Source organism: Physeter macrocephalus, chromosome 4 (genome assembly GCF_002837175.3).
Source record: "Physeter macrocephalus isolate SW-GA chromosome 4, ASM283717v5, whole genome shotgun sequence".
NCBI classification, from domain to species: domain Eukaryota; kingdom Metazoa; phylum Chordata; class Mammalia; order Artiodactyla; family Physeteridae; genus Physeter; species Physeter macrocephalus.
Genome location: NC_041217.1, coordinates 126,118,102 through 126,133,504, shown reverse-complemented (window position 1 = coordinate 126,133,504; position 15,403 = coordinate 126,118,102). Strand labels below are relative to the sequence as shown.

General features: G+C 44.5%; 1 protein-coding gene across 5 annotated transcripts in view; it reads right to left on the bottom strand.

Annotated features, from left to right (window-relative positions):
- GNG12 (G protein subunit gamma 12) overlaps positions 1–15,403 on the bottom strand; it is a 121,895-nt gene that overhangs the window by 88,734 nt on the left and 17,758 nt on the right. The window contains exon 1 of one of the 5 annotated variants that reach the window (XM_055084544.1): positions 11,662–11,759. The exons of the other annotated variants lie outside the window; for them this stretch is intronic. The gene's annotated coding sequence lies outside the window, so the exon portion shown is untranslated. Of the gene's footprint in view, positions 1–11,661; positions 11,760–15,403 lie in introns of those variants that run through there. 5 annotated transcript variants of the gene reach the window in all.

Genomic DNA, 15,403 nt, shown 5'->3' with positions numbered 1-15,403 from the left:
AAATTTGCTTGGCAAACCTCAAGCCAATAGGGCAAATATGACTTGTTATGAATGTACCTATATTATTTAGCACAGAGGCTCTCAGTTTTTATCAATCCAGAGTAATTGCTCCATCCATCCATCCATCCAACCATCCATCCATCCTTTCTTTTTTTCTGCCAACAACCAACTGCTGAGCCTCTATCCAGTGCTGGGCACTGCACTAGGCACTGGAAATATAAACAATGCCAAAAGACAGAAAATACTATACCCATTTTAGAGATAAGGACATTTGAGTTTCAGCAGCTTTAAATGTTTTCCCCAAAACCACAGGTCTACAAGTGGCAGAGTTCAGAGTCAAATCCGGGACCGTCTGAATTCACAGGCCTTGTGCTTTTCACTCTACCATGCAGCTTTGAACCTAGCCATCACTTTGTTAGCCCAATTTAGAAATAAAACATTGTACTACTTTTTAATATTCTACAGTTTTGATTGTCTCTCACCCCACCATCTGCAGTTAATCTAACGTAGTTACACTGTATACTGTATCTAGACCCACCCAGACCAAATATCCCCTTTTCACCTTGAAGTCTGACACTGTGCTTACAGGATGGCAATGTCACCATGATGATGTCTGCTTCCACAGCACTCATCTTGCATCTGTTGGCCACTGTATGCACCATCAGTTGGAGACCTTTTCTACCTTGCTCACCAGAGCCTGGTACTCCATTGCACATGATAGGTCCTCCCTATATATTTCCTAATTATATAAAGAAAAATAAGCCATGCTGTCTCAGGAACTCCTGAGTGCCGGTTCTTAGGACTCTTAGTTTAATGAGCTGATATCACTTCCAAGACCTTGCCAGAGAGTGCCATTCCAGAAGGTACATAATAAGTCGTTGACTAAGCAATCTGCACACTGTTTATAGCAGGTATGTTCCTCACTGTGGAATGCTGGCAACAACCCAAATGTCTAGGATTTGGATACAAAGGTAAACCAATGGCTACTTATCAGTAGAGGAGATCATTTTACTGCCATCCCAAGGAGAAAGAGGTGGAGTGTAAGGACACAAAAAAAGGGCAACATCAACCAAGGTTAGATGCAAAAGTAGACCAACAAAGAAGAAGTACATACTGACCCAACTATGCAAAAATACACACGCTGGGAAAACTGGTACTAGAATGTGAGGACTTAAGTGTCCAATGAAGATTCAGAATTTAATAAAACCACTCACAATTGGCTCTTCTATTTTATCTCCACAGCCCTTCTTAAGATCCATATTACAGAATTCTTACAAAATGCATGTTCACAATTTAACACGTGACCAATTTTGAAAAACATGCCTTCTGGGTTCCTATCACGAAAATGAATGCCCTAGTGATAAAAGACACCCATTTATTTGCCAGCTTAAACATATACATTGTTCTCAGTGCCTGAAGGCCACATGATAATGTTCTGTGTGTATGTGTGTGAAAAGCATAATACATGACTCTTTCCAAACTGTACATTCAGATAACCCAGCCTTTGCTTTGCAGGGACAGCCCTTCTTTGCTGAGACTGACACACTCAGGATGCTTTTTGCTTGAGGCCTGGATTGCTATACCTTTCCTCTGGCTAACTCTGGCTTGTTCAAGAATTTCTGAACTTGGGTACACTTCCCTCAATAACAGTAATAACAATGGGTACCATTTATTGAACATTTTAGTATGTACTAGGCACACTTGTAAGCACTTTCCTGTGAGCCCCATTTGAATTCAATCTTGGTTTCTACTATAACCCCAAGCACAGAGTATATGACATATAGCGGATACTCAATAAATACCTGTTTACCAGTTGAGTTACACTTTAGTTCATTTAACTCTTATGTCCACACTAAGAAGGAGGTACTGTAATTATCAACTTTTTATAGATGGGATGCAGAGAAGTCAATTGCTTAGTAGCTAACATTTTGCTAAGGTTAATAAAATGAAATAGTTAGTTTCCTGCCTCAGCTCACAACAACTCAAAAGCCTGCTCGTTCTGACTTGGAATATCACACTTTTGTGAGTTAAAAACTAACTGGCAGGGATTCCCTGGTGGCGCAGTGGTTGAGAGTCTGCCTGCCGATGTGGGGGATGCGGGTTCATGCCCCGGTCCGGGAGGATCCCACATGCCGCAGAGCGGCTGGGCCCATGAGCCATGGCCGCTGAGCCTGCGCGTCCGGAGCCTGCGCTCCGCAACGGGAGAGGCCACAGCAGTGAGAGGCCCGCGTGCCGCAAAAAAAAAAAAATAGTAAAAAAAAAAAAAAAAACTAACTGGCAAAACACAAAAAAAGTCATGCTCACCAGAATCATCTCTAAGATTCTTTTTCTACTCATCTCCAACTTGTCCTTCCATTAAAATACAGGCCCTTGAAAGGCAGGGACCCCTTGCCCTTTCAGCCTCATTGGAAGAATGAAATGCTCTCCTAAGATGTCACCGCGTACAAGGGGAGCATGCAGATAGAGGAACTTGGTCCTCTTGCTGGTTGAGCACTTAAATTCATAAGCACAGGTGAGTCAGGCAGCGCAAAACCATAAATTAAATTGACTGTGAAAAACAACAACAACAACAACTCAAGTATGCGTAACACAAAAATAAAACGTTAACATTTCACGCCTGAAATCTCAAGAAGCCCAACCAGGAGTATGTGGCTTCGGGAAAAGGACCCCTTGCTGTGGTCGTTCTGCTTTTTGGAAAATCCCCAATTGATTGTATTCAAATGATTCCCCATTAAACTTTTCATACTTTTCCTGAAGAAGTTCTTACCTAGAAAATGGGGTGGGAGGTGGAAAAGAGAAGGATCAGTCCCGTTCCAGTCAACGTGGGTGCTGTCTCTGGGATGTTCCTAAGGTGGCCACAAGGCTTTTAACAAGAAAATCAGTCCCTCAGAATTAAGACCCTTCCCCAGTGACCGAACAGGCCAGGCTCTTCAAGTTCTACTGAAAGCAGGGCTGAGGCGACCAACACGTCCACGGACACTATAGGGTTACCACAATGGCACCGAAACCGGGGTCCCCGACTCAAATGCTCTCTCCTCAGACCCTTCCCCAGTCACCAGGCCAGTCTAATTTTCCCCCACTTCCATTTTTAGTCCTCTGTTCAAGAACCTACAGGAGGTCCCTTTCACCTTCTGCCTCAGTCTGCCCTCCTCTGGTGTTTACCAGTGCTCTCTGCATGAGGCCACTTGAGCTAACCAGCTTGAACCAACCAACCAATCCCTTCCTTACTCTACTTTGGGGACCTCCCCTGCCATCCTCTTCCTCTCTTCACACATGCCTCTCGGTCATGCTGGTGCCCCAGCCAGGAATGCCCTCTGTCCACTCAAGTCCCGTCAGGCCCTGCTGATGCCATTTCCTCTAAGGCGTCTACCCTACCCCACCACTCCGACTGACTTCCAATCAGCTGCGTATACGTTAAGCTCTGCTGCAGAAAGGAACAGACTCCCTCCAGTGACCTCACATATTAGAGGTTTACTGTAAAGATATACAAAACAATAAGGACCATGGTGACAGGCCTCCCTGAGACAAAAAAAAAAAAAAGCAGTTCAAGAATTGAGAGGAGCCAGGGCAGCTTTGGGGACTGAATTCCCTGGTCTCCCATTAACGGCAGCAATTATGGGATCCCCCAGACTGATGACTCAGCCTTTTTTTCCTCTGCTTGGATTGCTTAGGTCTCCTCCTCCTCTTAGGTCTCCTCTCTGCTTCTGCTTCCTCATAGTTTCTGCTGACTCAGAGCTTGTGATGTGGCTTCTGTGACTGTCTTCCCAGCCACAGATTGGAGTACCAACTGCCAACTCTCCCAGTCCTATGTGTCTTTCATTCACAAATTCTTATAAAGAACCCAATTGGGCACATGGTGCCTTTAAACTGGGCTGAGATTTTCACAGCAGACCAGAATGCTTGTTAGACTGGCTGCCGTGTGGTCAGGGCCTCTTCCTGACCCAATCATCTGAGGCTAATAAGGAAGAAGGGCTGGGGGAGAAGAAGTCATACTAGTTAGGAACATGGCCACCCATTTTTAACTAATAGTCTGGGCTGCATCCCTCAGCTGAAATTGGACTTTTTAGAAGGAGCTGTAGGCATGGCAGACACATTTATTAGTCTCTTCGGTGAACTGCTTTTCTTCACATCTCTAATGTACTTATATTAACATGCATTCCAGGCATGGTATGGATGACAGAGCACCGTATACTAGTCTATAATCATTTCATGCCTATTTGAAGTGATTTTGTACCTGGTTAGATCATGCCAGAAAACCCAGAACCACAGTGATATTCGTGGATACATTTCATTGTAGGAAGGATTTAAGTTTTCACTGATGTATGCCAGCGACTACAACTGTTCTAATTCAGCAGCTCTCAAAACTGTTTGGTTAGTTTCAGGATCCCTTTACAGTCTTCAAAATTGAGGATCACAAAGGGCTTTTGTGCGAGCCACAACTACTGAAGTCTGCGTGCCTACAGCCCGTGCTCCACAACAAGAGAAGCCACCGCACCGCAATGAAGAGAGGCCGCTGCTCACCACAACTAGAGAAATGCCGCACGCAGCAACGAAGACCCAACACAGCCAAAAAAAAAAAAAAAAAAACCAAAGGGCTTTTGTTTATTTGTCTTACTCTATCGATACACACACACATACATACACTATTGGAAACTAAAACAGAAATTTTGAAAATATTTATTAATGGACTAAAAATATAACAATGATAAATCCATTAGATCCTAACAAAAACAGTACTTTATGAAAAACAACTATGTTTTCCAAAATAAAAGAAGATATAGTGAGAAGTGTAGAGCTGTTTTACCTTTTTGTAAATCTCTTTAATGTCATGTCTGTGCAAATCTCTCTAATAGAAGACAGCTGGATTCTCATTTCTGCATTTAAGCCCAATCTGTTGTGATATGTTGTATTAGTTGTAGTATATGAAGAAATCTGGCCTCACATGGATATAGATGGAGAGCCTTTTCAGGTAATGGTGGATGATTTTGACTACACCAAGACTTACACAAGTGATGATTTCTTAAAGGTTGGCTGAAACCCTTTCAATGAACTTTTCATGTTCTGCTGTATTAAAATTGCTTAGTCCATCTTGCATTTGAATAGACCTTTATACAGGGCTTGTAACATCACACATTGCTCTTTGAAAAACATCAGTTCACTGAGTTATGCAGGTTTTCCATATCTTGACACATTTCATCACACAATACCAAGAAAAAATACTCGTTAACATTACCACAGATCTCATTAGGGAAGTCGTTAAGTATACTTTCTTAAAAGTATGTTTGAGAAGTTGTCAAGCTCATGGGGGCAGACACAAGTTTTCCAAAAATCCTAATTTTTTCTTGAAAGCTAGAATTTTATCACTGGCAACAAATACTGCCAGTCATTTTTCTTGAAGTGACAAGCTGACTTTGTTCTTTTTTTGAGAAAACATCTGCCAAATATTCAAGTCTAGATAGCCATAGTTTGTCAGACATTCTTTCAAAAAAAGTGGCTAGTTCAGCTTGTAACTCAAAATAATTGCACAAGTGTTTTTTCTTGAGACAATCATCACACTTTAGTTTTAGCAGAAGAGCTTTATTTTCCCTTCTGTGTCACACAGAATCTTAAAAAGATATGCGTTCAAGGGTTGAAAATTAATAAACATAATAATTTGTATTGCTTCGAGGACATTCTTCAGTGAAAATGGCATTTTGTTTTGTTTCTTTAATGTGGGTGTGTAGTGGTGAGGAATATGGGTTCTAATACAGTTTGGTGCCACTGTCTTGATTAATAATTTAGGCACAAGGAGTCTTAGCGCCTCCACTGCTTTTGCAGAATTATTTCAAAAGTCAATACAATAAAAAAAGTCAAATATCATCTTAATACTATAAAAAGAAATCTGACCTTGTGGACTCCCTGAAAGATTCTTGAGCCCCTCAGGGTCTATGAACCACACCTTGGAAAACACCGTTCTAAAAAGTGTTTAATATTCTTTTTTTTTTTTTTGTGGTACGCGGGCCTCTCACTGCTGTGGCCTCTCCCGTTGCGGAGCACAGGCTCTGGACACACAGGCTCAGTGGCCACGGCTCAAGGGCCCAGCCGCTCTGCGGCACGCGGATCTTCCCAGACTGGGGCACGAACCCGTGTCCCCTGCATCGGCAGGCGGACTCTCAACCACTGCGCCACCAGGGAAGCCCTGATAAATATTCTTGAATCCACCAATGAATGAATAAAACTTCATATTAGGCAGGGAGGTTCTAGAAAGGTTTACTGGATAAGATACCTTTTCAGTTGGGCAATCAAGACCACATAGGAGGTTTAAAGGTTGGGAGGAGTACAAGCAAAGATACAGAGCTAGAAATGTGCAGGGAACCTTCCTGGAACAGAAGCAGAAGAAAATACAACTTCAGATGACCAGCACCTTCCATGTAGCAAAGCATGTTCATGCCCGTCATGTCCGTCAACTCCCACAACAGTCCAGTGAGATTAAGTGTCATCATTGTCCTTGTTCAGACGAGGAAACTGAGATCAGTCTGGAAGCTCTTTGAAGGCAGAAACCATATATGTTTTCTTCACTAATAATACTCAAAACCCACACAGTGACCAGCACGTCAAAGGCACACAATACATATTCACTGAATAAATAAACAAATGAGGCTCAGGGAAATGAACTGTCTGCTCAGGATCACACATCTAGAAAGTGGTGGCTCCAGGACTGAACCCAGGTCTTCTGGCACCAAATTCCACGTTGTTCCCACCATACCCTGATGCCTTTAAAGAGATAAAAACCAGGGCCATGCTGCTGTGGGGCGCTTGGATGTCAGTACTAGTGGTTTATGAACTGAGGGATTTTTAGTAAAGGATTTACATGATCACATGTGTGCTGTAGCGGATCAAACCCAGCGGGATCTGGGAAGGCTCGGAGTGGAGAGGGACAGGAGGAGAGACACATGAGGATTCTTTCAGTGGTCTACGTGAAAAGCATGACCTAATTCTGACACTTAACTGTGTGAATTTGTAAAGTTACTCTTCCCGTTTGATCCTTACCTTCCTAATCTGCAGAATGGAATAATACTGGGTTGGCCAAAAAGTTCGTTCGGGTTTTTCCATAACATATTCTAAACGAACTTTTTGGCCAACCCAATAATAATATATAATTTCATAGAGTGATCTTGAGTGTTAAATGAAAAAGAAGCATACAAAGCAACACCACAGTTCTTGGCTCCATATTAACTACAAAAAAAAGAAGGAAGGGTGAGAGGGAGGGAGGGTGGGTGCAGGAAAAGAAGGAAGAAGGGGAAAAAGGTGGGGGGGGAGGAAAGGAAGGGGAAGAAAAAACAGGGTGGAGAGGGAAATATTTGTTGAATGCCCAAGTGAACGTGGGCAGTGCCAGAGGGAGAGAGAATCTATTAAGCCCTGCTTGTGGTTTCTTAGGACAATAATAAGAGAGAATAAGAAAGAAGATCATTCTAAGGTTTCAAGCCTGGGGGACCGTAAGAATGAGCTGATAGGCAGGTACCCACAGGGCATCCAAATGGAGGTGCCAAAGAGGCTGGCTCTGTGGACACCGAAGGGTCAGACTTCCAACAAAGATCCAGACAGTCAGGGAAGGGCACAGAGTAAAGGATCAATTAATGTCTATGGGACATGTGGCATGGTAAATGAGGGCAAATGGGAAAAAAGGAGAAAACCGGATCAGAGACACAAAAAGGAAGCACCTGCTTTAAACCATGCATCGGCTCCCAACCCTTGTCTACAAGGCACACTTAGGCTCTCCCGTCTCCAGCCCGCCACTCCCGCTCCGCCAAACCTGACGTTTGACGCGTTGACAACACCAGACTTCTCATTCACTGTCCTCACTGTCTGAAAGGCATTCACTGCTCTTCCCCAGAAGCAGTTTCTCGAAGAGCGGTACTTGTGATTTTTAAGGTCATATGTTAATATTACGGCAAAACAAAACACTTACGGAGAGCAGTGCTCACAGTGATACTTTTGAAGCTCTGTTCCCTCATCACCCCCTGGGTTAGCCGCGCCTCTCTCTGCCCTGCTGCCGTGGCCCCTGAGCCCCACCACACACTTGCCTCTCCTGGCTCGTTTCCTAGGTTTGCTGGACCTTGTTCGTTTTGCCTACCACTCTTCTCCTGCTGTAGTAGAAAGAGATGTGTCTCTTCCCCGAGATGTGACCCTGCCCTGGAAGTCTCAGATGCTCAGTCCCACTCACTTGGCTGAGTGGGCCAGGAAAACAGATAGAGAAGGTCCCATGAGAGGAGCCGCAGGCAGAGGATGGGATACCACTGGCCAGAGGTGTGGGGCGAGACCAAGGATGGCAGATCCAGAGGCTAGTGGGTTTCACAAGTAGAAGACCATTAGGGATCTAAAGCACGCACGCTCATCAGAAGGGGTATTGCTCACTCGCCCTCCCCAATGTGGGTGCAAACTGGCTCTTGGGGTGGAGTAAAAAATTCTTAATATGACAGTGGTTTGTGGCCCTCTAAAGCTCAACCCTACATAATAAAATGTGTGTTCCTGGGCTTCCCTGGTGGCGCAGTGGTTGAGAGTCCGCCTGCCGATGCAGGGGACACAGGTTCGTGCCCTGGTCCGGGAAGATCCCACATGCAGCTGAGCGGCTGGGCCCGTGAGCCATGGCCGCTGAGCCTGCGCGTCCGGAGCCTGTGCTCTGCAATGGGAGAGGCCACGACAGTGAGAGGCCCGCGGACTGCAAAAAAAAAAAAAAAAAAAAAGTGTGTTCCTTAATATTTAATTTAATTAAACCAGTGAACTTAAACTTATTTTACTCTTTCTCCTAATGAAAAAAGGTTGGGAAGCACTGATCTAGAAGGTGATTCAGTGAAAGGGGTGAGAGGAGGGCACCCTGTAAGGACTGAAGGCAGAAGGAAACGGTGGAGGAAACCGCAGCAATAATGCCCTTTTGCTCCTTCCCTTCATGGGTAAGCCTCTTGATCTATAACCACAGAGTACTTAAACACGTCAGGCCCTGCAGGAAGTACTGTACCTGTAGTGTTTTACTTTTATCTTCACAACAGCCTTCTGAAGTTATGTTCCCTTTTTAAAGATGCTTAGAGAATGTAGGTAGCTTATCCAGGACCCATGAGTGGTCAGTGGTAAATGATACAAGTTTAGTCCTTAGCCCAGGTTGGACACATTGTAACTATGAGCAGAGCTGGCAGGACTGGACACATCTGTGCGGAGAGGGGAAGAAGTGTCTGCTACATGGTGAGTGTACCAAAAAAAATGTTATTTGAATGAGACAGCAGAGAAGTGAAAGCGCAACTGGGAGAGGAGACAATTGACGGGGAAGGAATCCAGGCAACTGGACATGACACCCTCCAGCAGCAGAGCAGGGCAGGAGGAAGGAAGCGCAGAAAGCGGGTTCAGGGCTGGGGGAGGTGATGGGGCAGGGCCTGGGGGACAGGAGGAGTGGACAAATTCTGTCCTCACTGGGGCCGGCAGCTGACGGCAAACTGCACGAGTCCCTGGCGGAATCAATCCACACCACTGCATTACACTCTACAGCAATCTTCTCGAATGAGAATCTGTTCATATTATGTCTCCCTCCTCTTTCCCCAAGGCCCAGATTTAGAAAAGGTAACCGGACACCTTGCTTTAGTGAAATAATTCCCAATCTTTTCTAGATGACTTCTTGCCATCAGAAACAAGAAACAAAACAACTTCCCAGGCCCTCAGTAATAGTAGCTGTCATTCCAGAGTCCATTGTGTGAGAAAATGCTCACTCCACATTAACTGTGTCCAGCTGAGACACTTAATATGACTTCAGAGTGCCTTTATCACAAAAATGCATGTGTACAACAGACATCCAATATGTGAGACATTCAGTCTGCAGGCCATGCAGACTGGATCTGCAAACCCCATCCCCATCTTGGACTATAGGTTGGAAACAAGTGGTCTACAAGAAAGGCACGTGACATCCTAGATGGGGAAGGGGTCTGGCATTACCCAGACCTCCGTTCAAATTCCAGCTCTCTGATGCCAGCAATTTAATGATGGGTAAGTTATTGAAATTTCAGTTTGCAATGCCTTGGTTTTCACCTTTGTAAAATGGGGATAGTCATATAAGGTTTTTAGCTTCAAATGGGACTGAATTTATCACACGTACCGCAGTACCTGACACAGAAGAGGTAGTTACTATGATTACGTCAGTTCTCTACAATCAATCAGTGGTTCAGTTTTACCAGCAGCATCAGCACCGACTGGCAACTGGTTAGAAATGCAATTTTCAATGCAGACGCACTGACTCACAGTACTACGTGTTTTAACAAGTCCTCCACGTGACTCTGGTGCTAAAATTTGAGAACCACTGCTCTACAGTACTGGTTTTCAACTTAAAAAATAATAAGCCGAGGAATCCCTTCTACAAAAGGTTCTTCAGAAGGTTGATTTGTGAAATATGAATATTTTTAAAAATTTATTTATTTTTATGTATTAATTTATTAATTTTTGACTGCATTGGGTCTTCACTGCTGCGTGTGGGTTTTCTCTAGTTGTGGTGAGCAGGGGCTACTCTTCATTGCGGTGTGTGGGCTTCTCATTGTGGTGGCTTCTCTTGCTGTGGAGCACAGGCTCTAGGCAGGCAGGCTTCAGTAGCTGTGGCTCGCGGGCTCTAGAGCACAGGCTCAGTTGCTGTGGCACACGGGCTTAGTAGTTGTGGCTCACGGGCTCTAGAGCGCAGGCTCAGTAGTTGTGGCACACGAGCTTAGTTGCTCTGTGGCATGTGGGATCTTCCCAGACCAGGGCTCGAACCCGTGTCCCCTGCATTGGCAGGCGGATTCTTAACCACTGTGGCACTAGGGAAGCCCAAAATATGAATATTTGAAACAGCTCTGAAGGTTCTGGGTAGGGAGAGCTCCGACAAGTACCCTCAGATCCTGCCTCATTCCCCGCAGCCATCCCGAGGGACCTCAGGGGCAGGAAACAGGGGTCTCTGGCTTAGTTACAGACGCTACAATTTTGGATGGCACCACGGAAATAATTAAAAGACTCAACATGACACTAAACCGTTCAACCATAATCACAAGGCACGCCCAGCTGCAGTAAAATAATGCTTCCCGGGGTTTCCACGGCATCGCAGCTAAGCCACTTCGCCCTGGGTCACCCCCCGCCGCCAGAGTCACCCTCCAACACCGACTGCATTGCTGGCCCTACCCGGCTGCCTCATGTGCTTGAGGGCAAACTTCCCACAACTGCCAACCTAGCCATCTTTCTTTGGCCCCAGCTTCATGTTTCACTGCCTGCTACTCTGAGCAAGTTTTACTCCACTCACACCAGGCTAGAAGACCTACTTATTCTGTGGTAGCAAAAGTACATTTTATGCCGTGATCAAAATTTGGTGGCACACTTCTGAAGAGACTCGAGGCCCACCAGTGCGCTGTGGGTGTGCCAGTGGCGAATCACCACCTGGGAACAAGGTTTGAGAACCACTGACGGAGAGGCTATCACTAAGGAGCCCTGAGAGGGTTTTATCTGTTTACTGACGATTACATTCCACACGGGGCTTACATAGGCTGCCGTGAGGAAAGGCGCACAGGGAAGAGAAGCCAAGAGGGGAGCCACTTTGTTTTCTCAGATGAAACAGCTGACTATGCAGAGATAGATTAGGGAATGCCACGTTAAGCAAGATTATTAGGAAAAACTAGCACCCACTGTCAGTCATCTGTCATCAGGACAATGTCTCCCAGCTTGTATTTCATAGGGGTTGCGTGGTATTTGTCTCCACTCTGGCAATGAGGATCACCTCGACACAGTAAATTCATCACCTGCGGCACCTGGGAGAAAAGAAAACCCACCCACGACTTGTGTCAAAGCCAAAAATATTTCCAGACACCAAAGACCACTTAAAAAAAAAAGCTTGCAAAGGGATTTCTTCTCACTGATTTCCTACTCTAAGACTCTCCCGATATTATTGAGATGAGGGAGCAGAACAGGCATTAACTTCAGGTGACAGATGAGGAAACTGAGGCAGAGGTAGGCTAAGCACCCTTCCAAAGGTCAAACTGCTGATCAGCAGAGAGCCACATATGCACACAATGAGACTATGGAGGGAGATACAATCCAAAGGTGTTTCATCCAGAAAGAGGGGGTGATCGGCCAAGGCTGACTCTCCGGGGTTGGCACAAGACAAGGTGTACCTGAGCCACCAGAAAGGTGAGCCTCTCGCCCTGTGAGAATAAGGTAGGAGGTGAGGACAGGCCTTTTTCTCCTCCCCAAGGTCTCCAAAGCTGGACTGTCCGGAATGGTTGTCACTAGCCATATGCAGCTATAAAAATTTGAATTTTAATTAATGAAAATTAAATAAAGCAAAAAACCCCACAACTCCTCAGTTTCACTAGTTACATTTCAAGTGCTCAGGAGCCACATGTGGCCGGTGGCTACCATCCTGGACAGACTGAACATTTCCTTCCTGCAGAAAGTCCTACTGCACAGAGCTGCTCTAAAGACACACTTATGACAGGTGTGTAGTTGGGTAGACCAGGCAGCCGGACCTGGAACCAAGAGTCCCGGGGGGTGCCACCAATTAGTTCTACACACTCAGGCCAATCTCTGGCCCTCAGTTTCCTCATTTGTAAGAAGCAGGAGTTGGGCTCCATGATCACCATGGCCCATTTCCACTGTAACCTTCCTTAATTCTGTACCTAAAACTCCTGATGGTAGGCTCCTAACTCTCCCCACCCTTCTTTCCTAGGACCTCCTGGCTGAGCCTTTATCAAATTAAAGCAAGAGGACAATGCACCTGGACTTAATTATTTCTTGTAGAAGCACAGTCACGGAATGAGAATTAAATAACATCCTTCTAATTACTTCAAGGGTTAACAGGAGAAATGGCCACAAGAACAGTCTCTCCAAATGTTCCCCGGGAATAACTGCTGAAGATACTCAGGAATCGATCTCCAGTGTCCCTCACATAAGGACGTACATGACAAATCTGTTGGCGTTTAGGGCCAGAAAAAAGCATATTTCTCCAGAAAACTCCAGAAAACATTTCATTTCACCACAGAATGAAAACCACATTGTTCACTCTGACTTGGGGGGAGCTGGTGGTGAGGTATTGGTTTCTCAGAGGGACAGATGATTGGGGCCCTTCTGCCCAGCACCTGGATCAATGACATCTCTTGCACAGAGCTCCTGACAGCTTCTGGCTGTAGCTCTGTCCCACTGACTATACAGTTTCAACAGAGGTCGCATCTAACACCTTTTGAAAGTACAGCTGGAATTACAACACGTTTGAAAAATAAATAGCTTAATGATCTTCCCACTATACTATATCATAGAAATATAAATTTGGAGTACTGTGAGAATTAAAAACATGGACTTCAAATCATCGGGCTGAACAGAATTACCTATTCTGGCAGAATTCTCAAAAGGCTGCCCTGGGAGAACTTTAACATCCTCCTTCCTACCACTGTCTCCATCAGACCTTCCAATTAGATTAATTAAACTCCAATTAATTAAAACAACAATGGCAAACATTTATTGGGCGTCTAGTTTACTCAGTGTCAGGCACAGTTCTATGCACTTTATATATATTAACTTACTTACACCTCACAATAACCCCAGGAAGAAGGTGCAGTATCATCTCCATCTTCCAGGAGAGGAAACTGAGGCACTGAAAGGTGAAGTAACTTGTTTAAGGACACAGAGTAGCAAGTGACAGAGCTGGGCTTAGTCTCTGCCAGTCAGGCTCCTCCTCTCTGCCACTGCAGGAACCCTTTTTTCAATATGGACGGTAAACACTGTCTCACTTTATAAAGTATAAATTTTAAAACATCTTTAGAAAACATTACAAAAACACACAAAGTAAAAAAAAAAAAAAAATCGTTCTTGTTTAGCAAACACAACTTCCAGATTTGTCCCCTCATACCCCTTGTAGCCTGCCAGCCCTGCGCCTTTCCTGTTTAGAAATTCTGGAGAACGCCAACACTTTAATTCTGTCGCTTTTCCAACACTTACTCTAAACTTCCTCAGCATTGTTTTCTGGTGAAATAACCAAAACGCATGCATTCAATGCAATCGTCAACCAAAAGCCTATTAACAATCAGCAAAGCTGTTCCTACCTATTACAACGCCATATTTAACAAGGGCAAGTCACAGATAATAAAGACAATTGAGCTGAGAACTGATAATTCCAGTCTTTGCAGCTGTCATGAGTCAGTTTAAAAACAAATTCACATGAGTGATTGCTGGACTCTTTATAAACATGGTACCTGCCAGGAAGCAGTTCCACTTTCTCTTCTCTGGACTTTCTGTCCTCCCATAGATGCTGACTCGGTTAAGCCTCAGGTTTTACAATGCTTTTATGCGCTTTTATGTTTTATATGCTTCTCAGGACAATCTTCTGTGGACTATAAAAGAAAAGTCTCTGAAAGGTACTAGAAAATTAACACTTAAGGAGTTAAGTGCGTTTTTTAGTACCAGAGATCAGCATGGTATAGTCTAACAGAAACAGGTTTGAATTCTGGCTTTGTTCCTCACGAGCTGCGTAGCCTTGGACAAATTACTGAACCTCTCTGAGCTGTAGTTTCCTCTTCCGTAAAGTGAACTAATTATACTTCCTTTATAAGGTTGTAACACTTGGTCAAAAGCAGGCACACAAGAATGTTACTTCCCTCTCCTTCTCATCCTCAAAGCTGTAAAAAGTGAAGTTAGTTTCAAAACCAAGTGGCACTACTGAGATTCCATTTTTCATTTTAATTTGGCACGTGACCATGAAAGTTCCCGAGGGACTCTCACTTTCAGATGCTTCTGGAAAGCATTACCATAAGGAAGGCTTCTAGCTCTCAAGGGGGAATGGGGAAATCTATGGGGAATGGACATTCAACCCAAAAAAACCTCTCTCTCAAAATGAAATTGTATTTGTATCCAGCAAAACAAATCCACAAATCATTTCTATGAATGTGAATTTTACAGGTCACCTTCCCTCACAATTTTTCCTTTACTAAATCCCTGATAAAAATAAAATATGCTACTGGACATAAAGCAGAATGAACACTGATCATTAAAGCCATTTCTAGTCAAAAGTCAAGAGCCTGCAACATGCTCCTCAAAAACACTAAATTGTTCCTAGGCTCCATGTGACGAACCTGGCCATGAGTAATACATGTTGAACATGACTCGTGAGTAACATGAGTTGAGCGGATTCCCTTTCTCCAGAAAACTATCCACGGGGTGGTGTGATTTGCCACAGAGAGAGAGGCCTGGACCGAGAGCCCTCTCGCACCCAGAGTTGCCATGCTCTTCCACTGTGGATGACTGTGTCCAAATGGGAATGGTGACACTGTCCCTTCAAGGACACTCGTTTTTGTTTTCACCTAACAGGATACACCAATAATTTGTTCAGAAGTGGGAAGAGCTGGATTAGACAGCTCAAGGGTAGAGCTCAGCGTGTTTC